Consider the following 14,315-nt stretch of genomic DNA (forward strand, 5'->3'; position numbering starts at 1 on the left):
CCCACGCAGTGTGGCAGGTGGGGCGAGCGCTTCCTGCTGGAACAGGATTTCAGAACCCAGGAGGGCAAAATGGGGAGCAGAGGGGCAGATTGAAAGAGCAGGCAATTAAGAGTCAGACAGATCTGCTTTCCAGTCCTGGCGCCATTGCTTTTTCAGCTCCGTAATCCAGGAAAGTCACTGTCCCTCTCAGAGTTGTGGTTTTCTCTTCCACAAAATGGGAGAAACAAGAGTACTCGCCTCACAGATGTGTGAAAAAAGCAAATAAAAACAGTACCACGGTTCAAAATGCCTATGATATTTTAACTCATTTAATTCTCATAGCCATTCCAGGGAGGTGGGTCTATTATTATCCCCATTTTACTGGCGAAGAAGTTGAGGCACAGAAAGGTCATGTTAGTTGCCCAAGGTCAGACAGCTACTAGGAGGCAGAGCTGGGATTTGAACCCAGGCTGCCTGGGTCTGACATCCCCAGCACTCTGTCCTGCCCCCCAGCCATGTGTGTGATGTGCTGTGTGAGCTGGGGTGGCTGCAGGTTTTTTGCTTGGCTGACCCAGAAGCCTGTGCTGCTGATGGCATGTGGGATGGGCCTGCTGGGTTTATAAATGGATAGGTGGAGGAGTGGATGGTGAAGTGGATGGGCTTATGAACATCCTTGCACGTTGGGCAAGGGAAAGCTGTGGGTTGTGACCTGGCTGCTGGCCTGAGAGGACAAGGAGCCCCACTCTGAAAACAATAGCCCCTACTGTGTGCCACACATTTCGCCTTGGTTTGCATTCTCTTATTCAACCCCACAACCAGCCCGGTTGCTCAAGATGGTAAAGTGTGTCTTTGAAAGTAGCTGGTTTTGAACCCAGGTCCAACTGACTGCAAAGCCAGTGCTCTTTCCCCTGGGCATTAGTCTGGGGCCCATCTCCTGCTTCCTGCAGGGTAGGTTACAGTCTTCTTGTCTATGTTGTTTTCTCTGGAGCCAATTGGATGATTGTGGGTAGAGAAAGAGACTGTAGCGTGAGTTCAGAAGAGCCTGGACTAATATTTTCATTCTCTTTGCCCCCTGGGACTACCCCCTCCACTTCTTGAACCTTTGTTTTCCACATTTGGCAACTGCGATTTATGATCCAAGCAAAGCTGGGGAGTGGAGATAACTGAGGTCTTGGCGTTTGAAGACTTCATGGTCTGGTGGGAGAGACAGCCAGGTACCCAAGGATCCCAGCAGCACTGTGGAACCCGTTGGAGGGCTGTGCAGCATGCTGTGGGAACACAGAGCAAGGAGAACATACAGGTCTTGGGACACCTGGACACAGATTGGTTCTGCCTGCCATGCCACGCTCCCCCCCCTGCCTTTGGGGACCAGCTCTGCCTGCCTCCACCAGTACTTTGGGCTGCCAATCACAGCGCTGTGTCCACCACCACTGTTTCGTACAGAGGGCGGGTGAACCAGGCCTGGCCAATCAGAATTCTCCCCTGGGATTTATAATTCAACCCAGGGAGCTGGAAGGTTCCTTTTCTCTGGGGCTCTCAGCTGGCATGAGGTAAGCCTGGCCTGACTCTCTGGGCAGGAAGGACATCTAATCTCAGGAAATGAGAACAAGGATAACACACAGAGAACAGGCAAGGGATGGGGTCAGTGGGAGGGGAGAGAAAGCCAACAGCACCATCTGAGCTTCTGAATCTTCTCCTGTCTGAGGCCTGCTCTCCCTCCCCGCTTCTCAGGCAGTGCAAGCCAAGATATTTTCTTTGTTGCCAAATCCAGTTAGAGCTGTTTCTGTGGCTTCCAACCCTCTGGGTCCTGACAGAGGATGCTTTGCAGAGGACGTGGCATTTGGACGCTGTTTTGAAGGTGTTCATGGGACGTGCAGCGTTGGTGAGGTTGTGCCAGGCAGAGGGAGCTGGTGGAAGAACATGACTGAGGCCAGCCTGGGGGGAATGGGGGTGATGGTGATGATGTCTGGGTACTTAGGGGCAGGTCCTAAAGGGCCTCGTGTGTCATGAAGCAGAGCCCAGATGCATTGATCCATTCAACCATCCATTTACTCAGCCAATCAATGCAGCACTCACTGTATACAGCACTCACTATTCTAAAACTTTATCAAGAACTCATTTTATCCCCTTTCCAACCCAGGGAGGTCAGTACTACCAGCTCACTACCTTGCAGATGAGAAAATGGAGGCACAGAGAGGTTAAGCAGTTTGCTCAAGGTCATACAGCTGGTAACTGACAGAGCCAGGATTTCAGGCAGTCTGGCTCCAGAGGTTATGTTCTTAAGCACAGAGGATGAGTGATCATCCCCTGATGACAGTGCCCATGTGTAGAATGTGACCTCAGAGCCCTGGACCCCCAGCTGTGGCCAGGCTAGGGATGGGGGATGAAGGAAGGACCTCATGAAGTCTCTCCAAGGAAGGAGGGTGCTATCCTGGCCCAGTTCCAGCCCAAGCTAGCGAGCTCGTGCCAGGTTCCTGCCAGGCACCCTGCCGTTTCTGTGAGCTCTGATAATCTACAGCAGCAGTGAATGATGGGGTCTGGCTGGTCCGGCTAAGCCCTCGGCGGGTGTTCAGTAGCATTAGGAAGCTCTGGCTTCTAGCCCAAGTACTGGGGAGTTTTCAAATCGCTCTGGCAGGGAAGGCCCTGGGGCAGCAGGAGGGACAGGCGTGCCCTGAGTTGCTTTGAGAATGGAGCATTAGTCTCCTGTCCGGCTTGCCCCTCAATCTCCAGGGTTTAAACACCTCTGTGAGCCAAGGATTTTCACCTTTGTATTTACAGAAGTAGGGGTTATTAGCCCTGTTTTACAAGTAAGGATGTTGAGACTTAGCAAGGATAAACGACTTGCCCAGGGTCACACAGCCAGCTTGCTGAGTCCACACCCAGAGCTCTGGACAGCCTCACTTCTGCCTTTGAGACCCGGCCCCCCGATCTAAGGACTGTGGGGACCCCTGGAGCACCTGCATGAGCTCCCTCCTGGTCCCTCCCACAGCATGCTCTTCCCTTCCTTACCCCCAACTCCAGAAAAGGGACTTTTCCCAATGAGAGACTGCCTTTGCATTTGTGGAAAGGGACCCAGCAGGCCCTGGGAGTCCTATGGGAGTGGCATCTGGGGCAGGGACTGGGGACCAAGGCCTTCGGCCATCTGCTAGGGCTGGGCCCTGGTAGGGTATGTGAGAGAGGAGGCCAGCCAGTCTTGAGGACCTCAAAAAATACTTTGATAAACTAAAGCACTGAAGAAGGTGCAGTTAATGCCAGCTCATGGGGAAAGGGGTAGATGTATTAAGGAAGACTTCGTGAAAGAAATAGCTTCAGTTAGCTCTTATCAATGGGTAGTGCGGGGGGGCAAGACCTTCCAGGGAAAGAAAAGGGCATAAGCAGGTCTATAGGTAGAAAAGTACCAGGTGTGCTTGGTGTGTAGGGGATGTATGGGGGTGTGCGTGGCTTTGGTTCCATGTCAAGGGTGGGGCAGGCAGTTTTCTAGAGATGGTCCCCTTTTAGACCTCCGGGGGATCCAGAAGGCATGTGACCCACTGGGGTGCAGGGAAACAGTGAACCAGGCCCTCCCCACACCCCTCCTGTGCTGCCCCAGATCTCATCTGCCCCGCCAAGGATGTTCAGGGCAGGGCCAGGCTTTCAAGTGGGTGTTGCCTCTCCCCTGCACCTGGCTGCCTTCCCCAAATGCTTATCTGCCCCTTCCCACTTCCTGCCAGGAGCTGAGGCCCTGGAGCAGCCCCCGCAGGGGCATGGCCCGGCAGTCGCAGCAGGTCTGGTCTCTTGGCTGTGAGGTGGAAATTCCACTTCCAGCCCTCCCTTGTTTTCCTCAGAGGTGCAAAGAATCCCAAACTCTCTGCACTAGAACCAGAGCCCCTGCCCTGGCTGGGACAGATGACTGGAATGGCCGTGCAGTGAAAGGAAGCATCTCCTGGGTTCCCCATGCTCCTGACAGCCTCACCATGACTGAAATACTAATGTCTAAAACCAGCTTTTTATGGCACGCTTACTATATGTCAGACACCATGCTTTGCACTGTACAGCGTCTCACTTAACATTTGGCAGCCCTGCAAGGAAGCAACTCCTACCCTCATTGTAAAGAGGGAGGAAAAGGAGGCACAAAGAGGCAATGCAACTCACTAAAAGTCACCCAGCTACTGCACAGCTAAGCCAAACTTTGATTTCATCACCTTACTCTCACATCCTAACTCTGACCCCTCAGAGTTGCTGTGCGAAACAAAAGCAAATTCAAGGGAGTGAACCCACACTGGAAATGATAAAGCGAGGAGCCCAGTTTTGTGTGGCCCTGGCTGGGGTAACGTGGACAGGAGTTCTGAGCAAGGAACAACGTGGGAACTGGGAGGTACCCTGGACCCAGAAGGATGAGGAGGATGTGGGTGCAAGGAGGCAAGGGACCCCTTGGCCACCTCAGTCATCCTAAGCCCAAGAGTGAGCTCAGTCCTTTCTGCCAAATCCTGAGCATTCAAGGCACAGGTGCAGGGCTTCAGAAGGAGCACTGGGCTGAGAGTCCAGAAGCCAGGCTTCTTGTCCTGGCTGAGCCCCGATTCAGTTAGCTCAGTGGTTTCCTTTTTGGCCTCAGTTAATCCATCTGTGGAATGGGATGGGGTGGGGGATCAGACAGGGATTACTTCCCCCCAGCCACACTCGCCTTCTGCTCCTTAAACACTACACTTGGTCCTACTTTTGGGCTCTGCTCTTGCTGTTCTCTTTGCCTAGAGAGACGGCAAAGAGAACAGCCGTGGTTGACGTCATTCTGCTCTCCTGTTCACATGGCAGCTACTCACAGGGGCCTTCTTGACTCCTCCCCAGGTACTCTTGACCCCCTTGCCCTGCCGTTCGTTCTTTTAGAACATTGATCATTTTCTGCAGGGAGGCAGTTAGTGTACTGGGTAGGTGCAGGGACTTCCGAGTCACATTGCCTAGGTTGAAATCCCAAATTCCATCACTGATAACTGAGTGATCTTGGGCTTAAACTCTCTGTGCCTCAGTTTAATAGTTTCTCATTTTATCATAGTTTCTTCACCTATAAGATGGAGTCAGTTAATAACCCGTTTTATTATTTTCCTAAGGGTTAAGTGAGATAATCCATTTAAAAACACTTAGAGCTTGGCTCATATAGGCCCTCGTGAATGTTGTTTATTGTCTTTCTCCCCTATTAAAATTAAAGTTCCTTGAGAGCAGGGACTTTGTCTTGCTCAGTAATGTATTCCTAGCACGGAGCTAATTTCTTATTAGGGACCTCATACCTGTTTATTAATCAATAGGTGAACAAATGAATGAACAGGTGAGTGCTGACACTCTTGGCCTTTAAGGGGCTCTGTATGGCTAGATATAGAGAAAAATCGACGCTGGGAAGACAGACCTGAGTCAGCCCCTTGCTCGGGGCCCAGCCAGCTCTCTCTGCCCCCAGCTGTCTCCGTGGTGGGCCCTGTGCTGGCCTGCTCTAGTGAGGGTCCATGCACTGCAGAGCAGAGGGGCCTCTCTGGGGATCAAGGAGGCTTCCTGTCCCTCTGCACTTTGACTACAGCAGTGTCTGTGGGTATCTGACACCGCCGGACACGGGGGCTAACATAGATTTTTCCCATGCTCAGCAGCCCTCCCTCCTGAACCCGCAGAGCTGGGCCTATTTTATCTCTGCCCACCGCTGCCCATTTTCAAAGGCTGCTTTCACAAACAGAAATACCCCTGACAATCCCTCACACCTTTCCCCATGCCTCCCTCCTGTTCTAGAATTTCAGGTGGGACTGCTGACGCATTGTTCTCCTGCAGGCCTCTTAGACCCTGGTGCTCTGAGCACCCTTGAGAGATGCTGGTTCCTATGAGGGAGGGGAATATTGTACACCATCACCCATGCTGAGGACAGCAGGCTCAGAGGGGAGGCTTGCTGAAGGCCCCACACTTGGCGTGGGCCAGAGTCAAAGTTCAAACCCAGGTCTCACTGTTCGCCTCTTATACATTCATTCAGCTCTCATATTTGCTCTGAGTCACTGTGATCGCTATGGCACTGTGCCATAGTGATCATAACACCTCCCCTGGTGGGGACCCAGATGGCAATTCAGAGCAGAAGTTAGCCCAGCTTGGTAGCCAGCATGTAAGCCAGCATTGTCCAACAGAACTTTCTATGATGATGGCAAGGATATATCCTTGCTGTCCATTACCCTTGTCTGGCTATTGAGTACTTTAAATGTATCTAGTATGAATGAGGAACTGAATTTTTTTTAGATTTTAATATTTTTATTGTAAAAACTTAACATACAAACATTTATTCTTGACATAAAAACATTCCATACATGGTATACAGTCAATGGCTCACAATATCATCATGTGGTTGTATATTCATCACCGTGATCATTTTTTGAACATTTGCATTACTTCACAAAAGAAATAGAAAGAAAAAAGAAAAAACTCATGCATACCATACCCCACACCCTTCTCTCTCATTGACCACTCGTGTTTCCATCTACACAATTTATTTTACCTTTTGTCCCCCCATTATATTTATTTATCTTTATCCATATATTTTACTCATCTTCCCATACCTTAGATATAAGGAGCATCAGACACAAGGTTCTCACAATCACACAGTCACATTGTAAACGTTGTATCTTTATACAGTTGTCTTCAAGAAACAGCTCAACAGTTTCAGGTACTTCCCTCTAGCCACTCCAATACACCATAAACTAAAAAGGGGTATCTGTGTAGTGCATAAGAATAACCTCCAGGATAACCCCTTGACTCTGTTTGCAATCTCTCAACCTCTGAAAGTTTATTTTGTCTCATTTCTCTCTTCTCCCTTTTGGTCAAGAAGACTTTCTTGATCTCTTGATTCCAGGTCCTGGCTTATCCCAGGCTTACTGTCCCACATTGCCAGGGAGATTTACACCCCTCGGAGTCATGTCAGGGGGGAGGCAGTGAGAGGAACGGAATTTTTATTTCATTCGGTTTTAATTTAATTTATTATTTATTTATTTTTGGAGGGGTGCATGGTCCGGGAATCGAACCCAGGTCTCCCGTATGACAGGCGGGCATTCTAACCACTGAACTACCCGTGCACCCAGTTTTAATTTAATTTAAATGGCCACATGTGGCCATTGAACAACATGGTTCTATACAGTTCTTTGAAGATCAATCATTCAGCGCCTAAGACTGTAAGTCCCAAACTCAGATGTAAACAGGAGCCAAGAAGGGATACTGGGTTGATCTTTCTGAGGCATTTTAAATTGTGTCTTCTTTCACAGTTCTCAGTATATTAAACTTACATGTGTTTTCTTGACATCCACGAAGAAACCAGTCTCTGTTTTCCTTGAAACATGAGACTCTGCTGATTCATCTTTCATTTTTCCTCTTTTTTTCCTTACTGAGGTGTAACTTAGAGTGAAACACAGATCACAAGTAAACAATTCGATGAATCTTGACAAACATAGACACCTGTGTTTCTGCATTGCAATTAAAGAAACTTTCCTACCCTAGAAAATTCCCTCATGCTCCTTTCCAGTAAGTCCTGCATTTAGAGGCAGCCACTGTTCTGATATCTGTCCCCATGGATTAGTTTTGCCTGTTTTAAAGCTTCCCATAAATCATTTTCTCACTTTGGACTGAGACAGGTACAAGAAATATTTCACTTTTCTCTTTACTACAAGAGACAGCCAGCACGATGAAAAGTGGCAGTTGCCCCCATGCCACAGGGAGGAGGAAACAGGAAGGGGGGAGCTGGTGGCCTGTCCGGAGGGGCAGTCACTCCTCAGCTCCAGCTGGCCGTGGCTACATGAGAATGTGGGCGCAGCATTGCCAAGGTTGTTGTTTTTTTTTTTTTTAAGAAAAGCTGAAAATACTGATTTTTTTCATGTAAAGTCTCCTGATTTCTAAATGTCACCATTTCAAAAAAATTTACAACACTGTAGGCCAAATAAATTCAGTTCTTTTGGGCCGATTTGACCTGCTAGTTTGCAAATTCTGCCTTAGGCTAATGAGAATGTGAATAATTATATTAGCTGTTATTTGTTGAGTGGTTTCTTTGTTTCAGGTCCTGTTCTAATTGCCCTCTTACTAAGTCATTTAATCCTCCTAATGACCTATTAATAAATACATTTTACAGATGAATAAACCGAGCCATAGAGGGGGATTAAGAGATTTGGGCAAGGTTAGAGAGAAGAGTGCTGGGCAGAGCTGGCATTTGCACCCTGACTGACTGGTTCCAGGGTCCATGCCGCTACACATGGAAGGGGGAGGCCGTGGCGATGGTTATGCCATTTGGGGTGCAGCTTTGCTGGTCACCGAGGGTGCTACCTCCCTGAAGGAGCAGTGCCCTGCTGGCACTTCCCTGACATGGACCATGCCCAGGCCCTTTTGCATGCCCAGGCCCTTTTGTTGTCAGTCGATGGAGCCCAATATTAGGAAGTGCTGGGGAACAGCCAGTGGTGGGGTTGGGAAGGATGGAGGCCTGGTGAATGCTTGATGAGGAGCCTTCAGAGGCATCCAGGAGAAGCTGGGCAAGTAGGGGCAGAAGTAGTAGGAACCTGATAGAAGGAGAGTTCAGGCTCCTGAGAGTGGCAGGGAGAGGAGAAATGATGACAGAAAAATCCACCAGCTTGGGCCCAGGCCAGGCCAGGCAACTGCTGCCAGTGGGAAAGCTGGCAGCTGGGGCATCCCTACCAATCCTCCCTCCTCCTCACCTCTATCCCCCACCCCCACCCCTGCTGCTTTGTCCAGACATGTCCATTACCTGGGGAAGATTAGAGAGGGGAGGATAAGGATCATCAGGAAAAACAATGCTGCTTCCATCATCCCCTCTCACCTGTGCAGGGTGGCAGGGAGTGAGGTGGGGCAGGGGAGTGCCATTCAACCCAGAACTTCTGACTCCCTCTCCAGTGTTTTTTTTGGCTCCACCTGGCCACATCCTTCAAGACCTCCAGTTGGGAGAAAAGAGATACACGGTCACCAACAGGAAGGGGTACCAGGAGCCTAAGGGCGTTGACACAGAGGGGCCCATAGACTAGTCCATATCTTCCCCTCTTGTGCTTATCACGTGCAAATCACTGAGCTGGGTAGGTGCTAAATGCGTGTTTGCCATTATTAGCGTTGTTTTTTCAAGCTGATCCTCACACCCACCTGCAAGATAGGTGCTATTATTTCACCCATTTTACCAATGAGAAGCCAAGGTTCAGAGCAGTGGAGATTGCCCAATCACACAGCCATAAAGTTTTTGCCAGAATCAAATGAGTGATGTGTGTAGAGTGCTTAGCACGGGGCGGGTGCACAGCACAGGGCTCATGATCGAGGGTGTGGGCTGGAGCAGGACTGGTCAAGGAAGGCCCCCTGGAGGAGGTGACATAGGGCTGGACTTTTGGGGGGCTCAGCCTCTTAGGTTGCTAGTTCCGCAGGGCCCAAGGCTGGGTAAGACCTCATGCCAGTTGGATCTCCTCATTCTGAGGACAGCAGCAGCAACTTGAGCTCATCCCCGAGGGCCCTCCACACCTGGGGAGAACCTGTGCAATATAGAGAGAGGGCCCGCCTGGGCTTGGGCTGGTTATGTCACGTCTCTGAGCCTTGGTTTCCTTGTCTGTCCGATGCTACCTAACATGCAGGGTTGTGGTAAGGGCCTGGCCTACGATGGGAGCTCAGTAACAGGCACCCAGAACCTCCAAAAAATGGCAGGGGAATTGAATCAGCCCTGTAAGGGCAGAGGACAGACACGCCCAGTCCAGGAAAGCTTGAGCCACTTAAACAGCTCAGAATCTAAAAGTCCAACTACTGCTTTTGAAACTGCATGCTTTTTAGAGGGTCAGGGTGAATCCTCACTCCTCTTCAGCTCTCTCTCCTCTGAGTGGGGACACAGAGGAGCAAGTTTACCATTCTTTTTTGTTCCCCAACAGCAGACAGTTGCTGAGCGCTCACTGTGTGCCAGGCCCTGTGCTAATCCCTTTACGTCATTTGACACAGGAGGAAATGGAGGCTCAGTGACAGCAAGTGTTTAGACCCTGGATTCCCAGCTATTGAGTGGGAGAGTTGAGATTTGAAACCTAGGTGGTCTGGCTCCAAAGTCTTTGCTCTCATAAAGGGAAAATAATAATCTACTAGAAATGAGAGAGAAGTAGTATTAGTTTTGTGCAGTTTTCACAGCTGCAAAGCCTTTGCTGGCACTGATTTTCTTCCGTCCTGAGAACACCCAAAGAAGAGTGATGTCATCGTCCTGGTTTCATAGTTGAGGCAGGCAAGGCCCACACCAGTGACACGACCTGCCCCAGGCCACATGGCTGGGCTGGACTGTGTGCTCCATTCCCCCACCTCCTGCTCAGTGCTCTGCCCCTGTTGCCCAGCTGCCCCTGGGGAAGCCAGTTGTCCAGCTTAAATGGCAGCGTCCAGGAGGCCTCAGTGAGTTCTGCCACAGGCACGTGGGCCCACCCCGATGGTGAACCCCAACCTGAGCCCATGCCACGGTTCCGCCATCTACCCAACCTGTGATCTCAGAGCCTTCGCACCACTGGGACTCAGAGAGACATGTAGTCAAGTGATTTTCAAACTCTGTTTCTTGGAATCCCTGGGGAAGCCAGGTTCAGAGTTGGGATATGGGACATCTAGTGCTCAGGGTTCCAGGCTTTGTCCCACCACCACTCATAAGCTCCATTTACAGCTCTTTTGAACTTTGGGGTGCCAAGTTGAGGTTTTTAAATTACAGGATTAAAATATATATATTAGATTCAGAATCACTGTCCTAATCCAGCAACTACCTGCCCATTTTACAGATGGAAAAACTGATTCTAAAGTCCATGTATTTTACATGAATGATAATACACTTCTGGCATTATTCTAAGTTTTTTTGTACTCATTTAATCTTTGCAAACCTATGAGGGAGACCTGTTGTTAAATCCACTTTATAGATGAGGAAACTGATGCTCAGATGGCGACACAGCTTGCCCAAGGATTAGAATCAAGGAGCCGAGCTCCCCGTGTACACTCTCAGGTACTCCCAGCCCGAAAGACCTGGCTTCTCCTTATATTCTGGAACGGGGAAGTTACTTGCTGAGGTTCAGGGTAAGGCAGTGTCAGAACTGGAACCAGAATTTGGGTGCCCTACCTTCCAACTCATGCACTAACCACTCCTCTTGGCCTAAGCATCACTTGGGCTGGGAAGGGAGATGGGCAGGCCTATGTGAACCCTGGCTCTACCACTCACAGGCTGTGTGGCCTTGGGCAAGTGAATGAACCTCTCTGAGCCTGTTTCCTCACCTGTATAAAAGGTGCCCACATCATGGGGTTATCGTGAAAGTTAAATATGATCATCAATACTGGTCCTGGTAGAAGCTGTGAGGGCCCTAGGTACCCTCAGTTTATGGATCCAAGGAGTCCCCAAAAGTTTCTTGTTCCATCTACTTCCTCCTCCCTCTTTTGCCTACCTGTATAATGTAAATACTAATTACAGCCATATATGTGAGCTGCTTCCTGGTTGAGCCTAATTACTGGGCAACTCAGGCATCACTATTAAAAACATCATCATACGAGACAGATTAACTTTGTCCTAAGTTATACGTATGAGCTCAGCAAAATGTTTGGACACACTTAGTCTCTCCACTTTTGGACTCACCCAGCCTACTCATTCTGCACAGCTCACAAAATCCCACAAGGGGTGCTGGGACGTGAGAAGGCATGGGGCCCCCCCAGACTGGGGGTCATCTGCAGGTTTCTGGTCTGTCTCAAAACTCAGGGCCTTGAGAAGATTAGAGTGGACAACTTAGTCTCTGAATCTATCCAGAAGGTGATGAAGCAGTAAAGACCGAGCAGGGGGACAAGAAGGTAAGGGGGGAAGGAGGTGGTGGCTACCATCTTATTTGTTGTAATGGCAAACCCACAAGCTTTGTTAAACTTACATCAACTTAGCCAGGCTTTGTTATTTACCAGAAGTGTGGCTTTGGGCAAGTTTCTGACCCTCCCTGCACCTTATTTTTTTACGCTATGCAATGGATAGAGTCAAGGAGATAGTATGTCCCAACATGTCCCAGTCCCAGGGCCCACATTTCTTGCCTTCTCTTCTCCCACCATCCCTAGTATGGCTGGAAGAGCTGGCCCTTTCTGAACTCTGCAGCCACACATGCTGACATTGACCAAGTGCTTCTTCTCTGCCAGGCCTTGGACGTTCTGTGCTTTGTTTTGTTCAATACATCATATACCCTGCCCTATTATCATCATTTGATAGATGAGAAAATGACGCATAGGAATGAAGTGAGGAGATTTGCCAAGGTCACACGACTGTACTTTGCTGTCGGCTACTGTGTTGAGATGAGTTGCTGGAAAGCTGTGCTGAGCAGTCAGGAAAGGAGGAGGATGCGTGGAGGAAGATGCGTCTGAGCTGAGCGGTTAGCCAGGGGAAGAAGGAGAGGCATTGTGAGCAGAAGGGCAGTGGCTGTGCAAAGTCCTGGAAGCAGAAACATGGTGTGTTTAGGGGAACCAATTGTACATATTTTATTGTGGTTCCAATCAGGTGGGGGAAGAATGATGAGAGATGAGGCTGGAGAGCATCCAGGAACCAGATGCAGGAGTGAAGAGGGCATTGGAGGGGATTGGAAGCCGGGCCAAGGCTCGTGGTCTGTATTTTGCCAGCTCCAGGGAATCGACCTGGGAAACAGGAGAGTGACTGGCCTGTATCATTTCATTTGGAAAGTTCTCTGGAGCTGGGAAATGAGGGATTAGAGGAAGTTACAACTGGAGATCACAGGGTGGTCAGGGAACTGACCAGCAAGGCTTCTAGCAGGGTTGCTGGGGCCAAGTAGACTGGGCAGCAGGGCAGATGTGGCTGATAGAGGCTGGGCATGGGAGGCCTGGGTCCGGGAGTAATGAAGAGGCTGCTGGCCAGGTCTGGGGCTTGGGGTGGCAATGGGTTGGCAGCACTAGGTGAGGTTCTCAATGCCTCCAGGGGCCCTCAGGTGGGTGAGTCAGCACCAGGCCAGAGGTTGAGTGTGTTCAGCTCCCAGCGTGTGTGGGCAAGTCTCCCACTGCCCGCCTCATGGGAAGCCCAGCCCTTGGACCTGGGTCCAGACCAAGGTGACTCACTCACTGGCTGGCCGGGTCTTCTCAGGAGAGGCCAGGACCAGCCTAACCTCCCACATATGCTCTGCATCTTTGGCCTTTGAGTATCTCCCTGAGTCTCATCCTTAGGCCGCCCTGCCCCACACGTCATGCTTACCTTCCCCCTTTTGGTATTGAGGGCTCCCACTCCATGAATCTCAATCCAGGACCTCTGGGAAGCAGTGTCTCCCTCCCCACCCAGTTACATCCTTATTTCCCATATTCCAGGATGGGATACCCTGTAGCCTCCTGGAGAGCCAGGCCCCAGGGAGGAAGCACAGGAAAAGGGGGAGGAGCCAGGGGCCTGGGCCAGAAAGATCTGGGTGCGAATTCTGGCTCTACCATAAACTGGCAAGCTGCCTCCTTTCTCTGAGCCTCATTCTCTGCATCTGTGAATTGGGATCCCAGGCTTATTCCTCGTTGGGAACTGGGCAAGACTGTGCTCATGTCAGGGGCCGATGACTCTATTTTCTATTTGATGGGGCAGGCAGATTATTTTTTAAACTTTTTTTTTAATTGTGAAATATAACATATATACAAAAAAGCAATAAATTTCCAAGTACATTTGAACAGGTAGTTGTTCAACAGATTTTAAAGTTTGGTGTGGGTTACAGTTACACAATTTTTCGTTTTTTTCTTCTAGCTGCACCAAGACACTGGGAACTAACAGAAATATCAAAATAATGATTCAGCAGTCATACTCATTTGTTAAATCCTATCTCTCTGTTATACTCCTCCTTCTCTTTAAATAACATATATGCATAAAAGCAGTAAGTGTCAAGGTACCTCACCACAGTTAGTTGTAGAACAGATTTCAGAGTTTGGTATGGGTTACAATTCCACAATTTTAGGTTTTTATTTCTAGCTGCTCTAAGGTGCTGGAGGCTAAAAGAAATATCAGTATAATGATTCAGCATTCATATTCATTTGTTAAGCCCGACCTTCTCTGTGTAGCTCCACCATCAGCTTTGATCTTTTTCTCACTCTTTAAGGGTGTTTGGGCTATGCCCATTCTAACTTTTTTGTGTTGGAAGGGGCTGTCATTAATATAGGATGGGGAATGGAACTAGTTGATGCTCTGGAAGGGCTGCCCCTCTGCATTTTAGGACTTCTCTGGTCCAGGGACCCATCTAGAGGTTGCAGATTTTGGAGAGTTACCCTAGCACATGGAACCCTTGTAGAATCTTATATATTGTGCAAGGTGTTCTTTAGGACTGGCTGGAATGGTTTGGGTTGGGGTTTAATAAGCTATGATAGGTAGCAAT

At 49.4% G+C, this 14,315-nt stretch overlaps 1 protein-coding gene and 1 non-coding gene across 2 annotated transcripts in view; one reads left to right on the plus strand and one right to left on the minus strand.

Moving 5' to 3' along the window:
* Positions 1-14,315, plus strand: part of ECE1 (endothelin converting enzyme 1) — a 116,424-nt gene that overhangs the window by 33,586 nt on the left and 68,523 nt on the right. The window lies entirely within an intron of this gene.
* Positions 6,972-7,043, minus strand: TRNAD-GUC (transfer RNA aspartic acid (anticodon GUC)). The gene has a single exon. It is a non-coding gene; the product is annotated as a tRNA-Asp (tRNA).

Source organism: Tamandua tetradactyla, chromosome 2, assembly GCF_023851605.1.
Source record: "Tamandua tetradactyla isolate mTamTet1 chromosome 2, mTamTet1.pri, whole genome shotgun sequence".
Classification (NCBI taxonomy): Eukaryota; Metazoa; Chordata; class Mammalia; order Pilosa; family Myrmecophagidae; genus Tamandua; species Tamandua tetradactyla.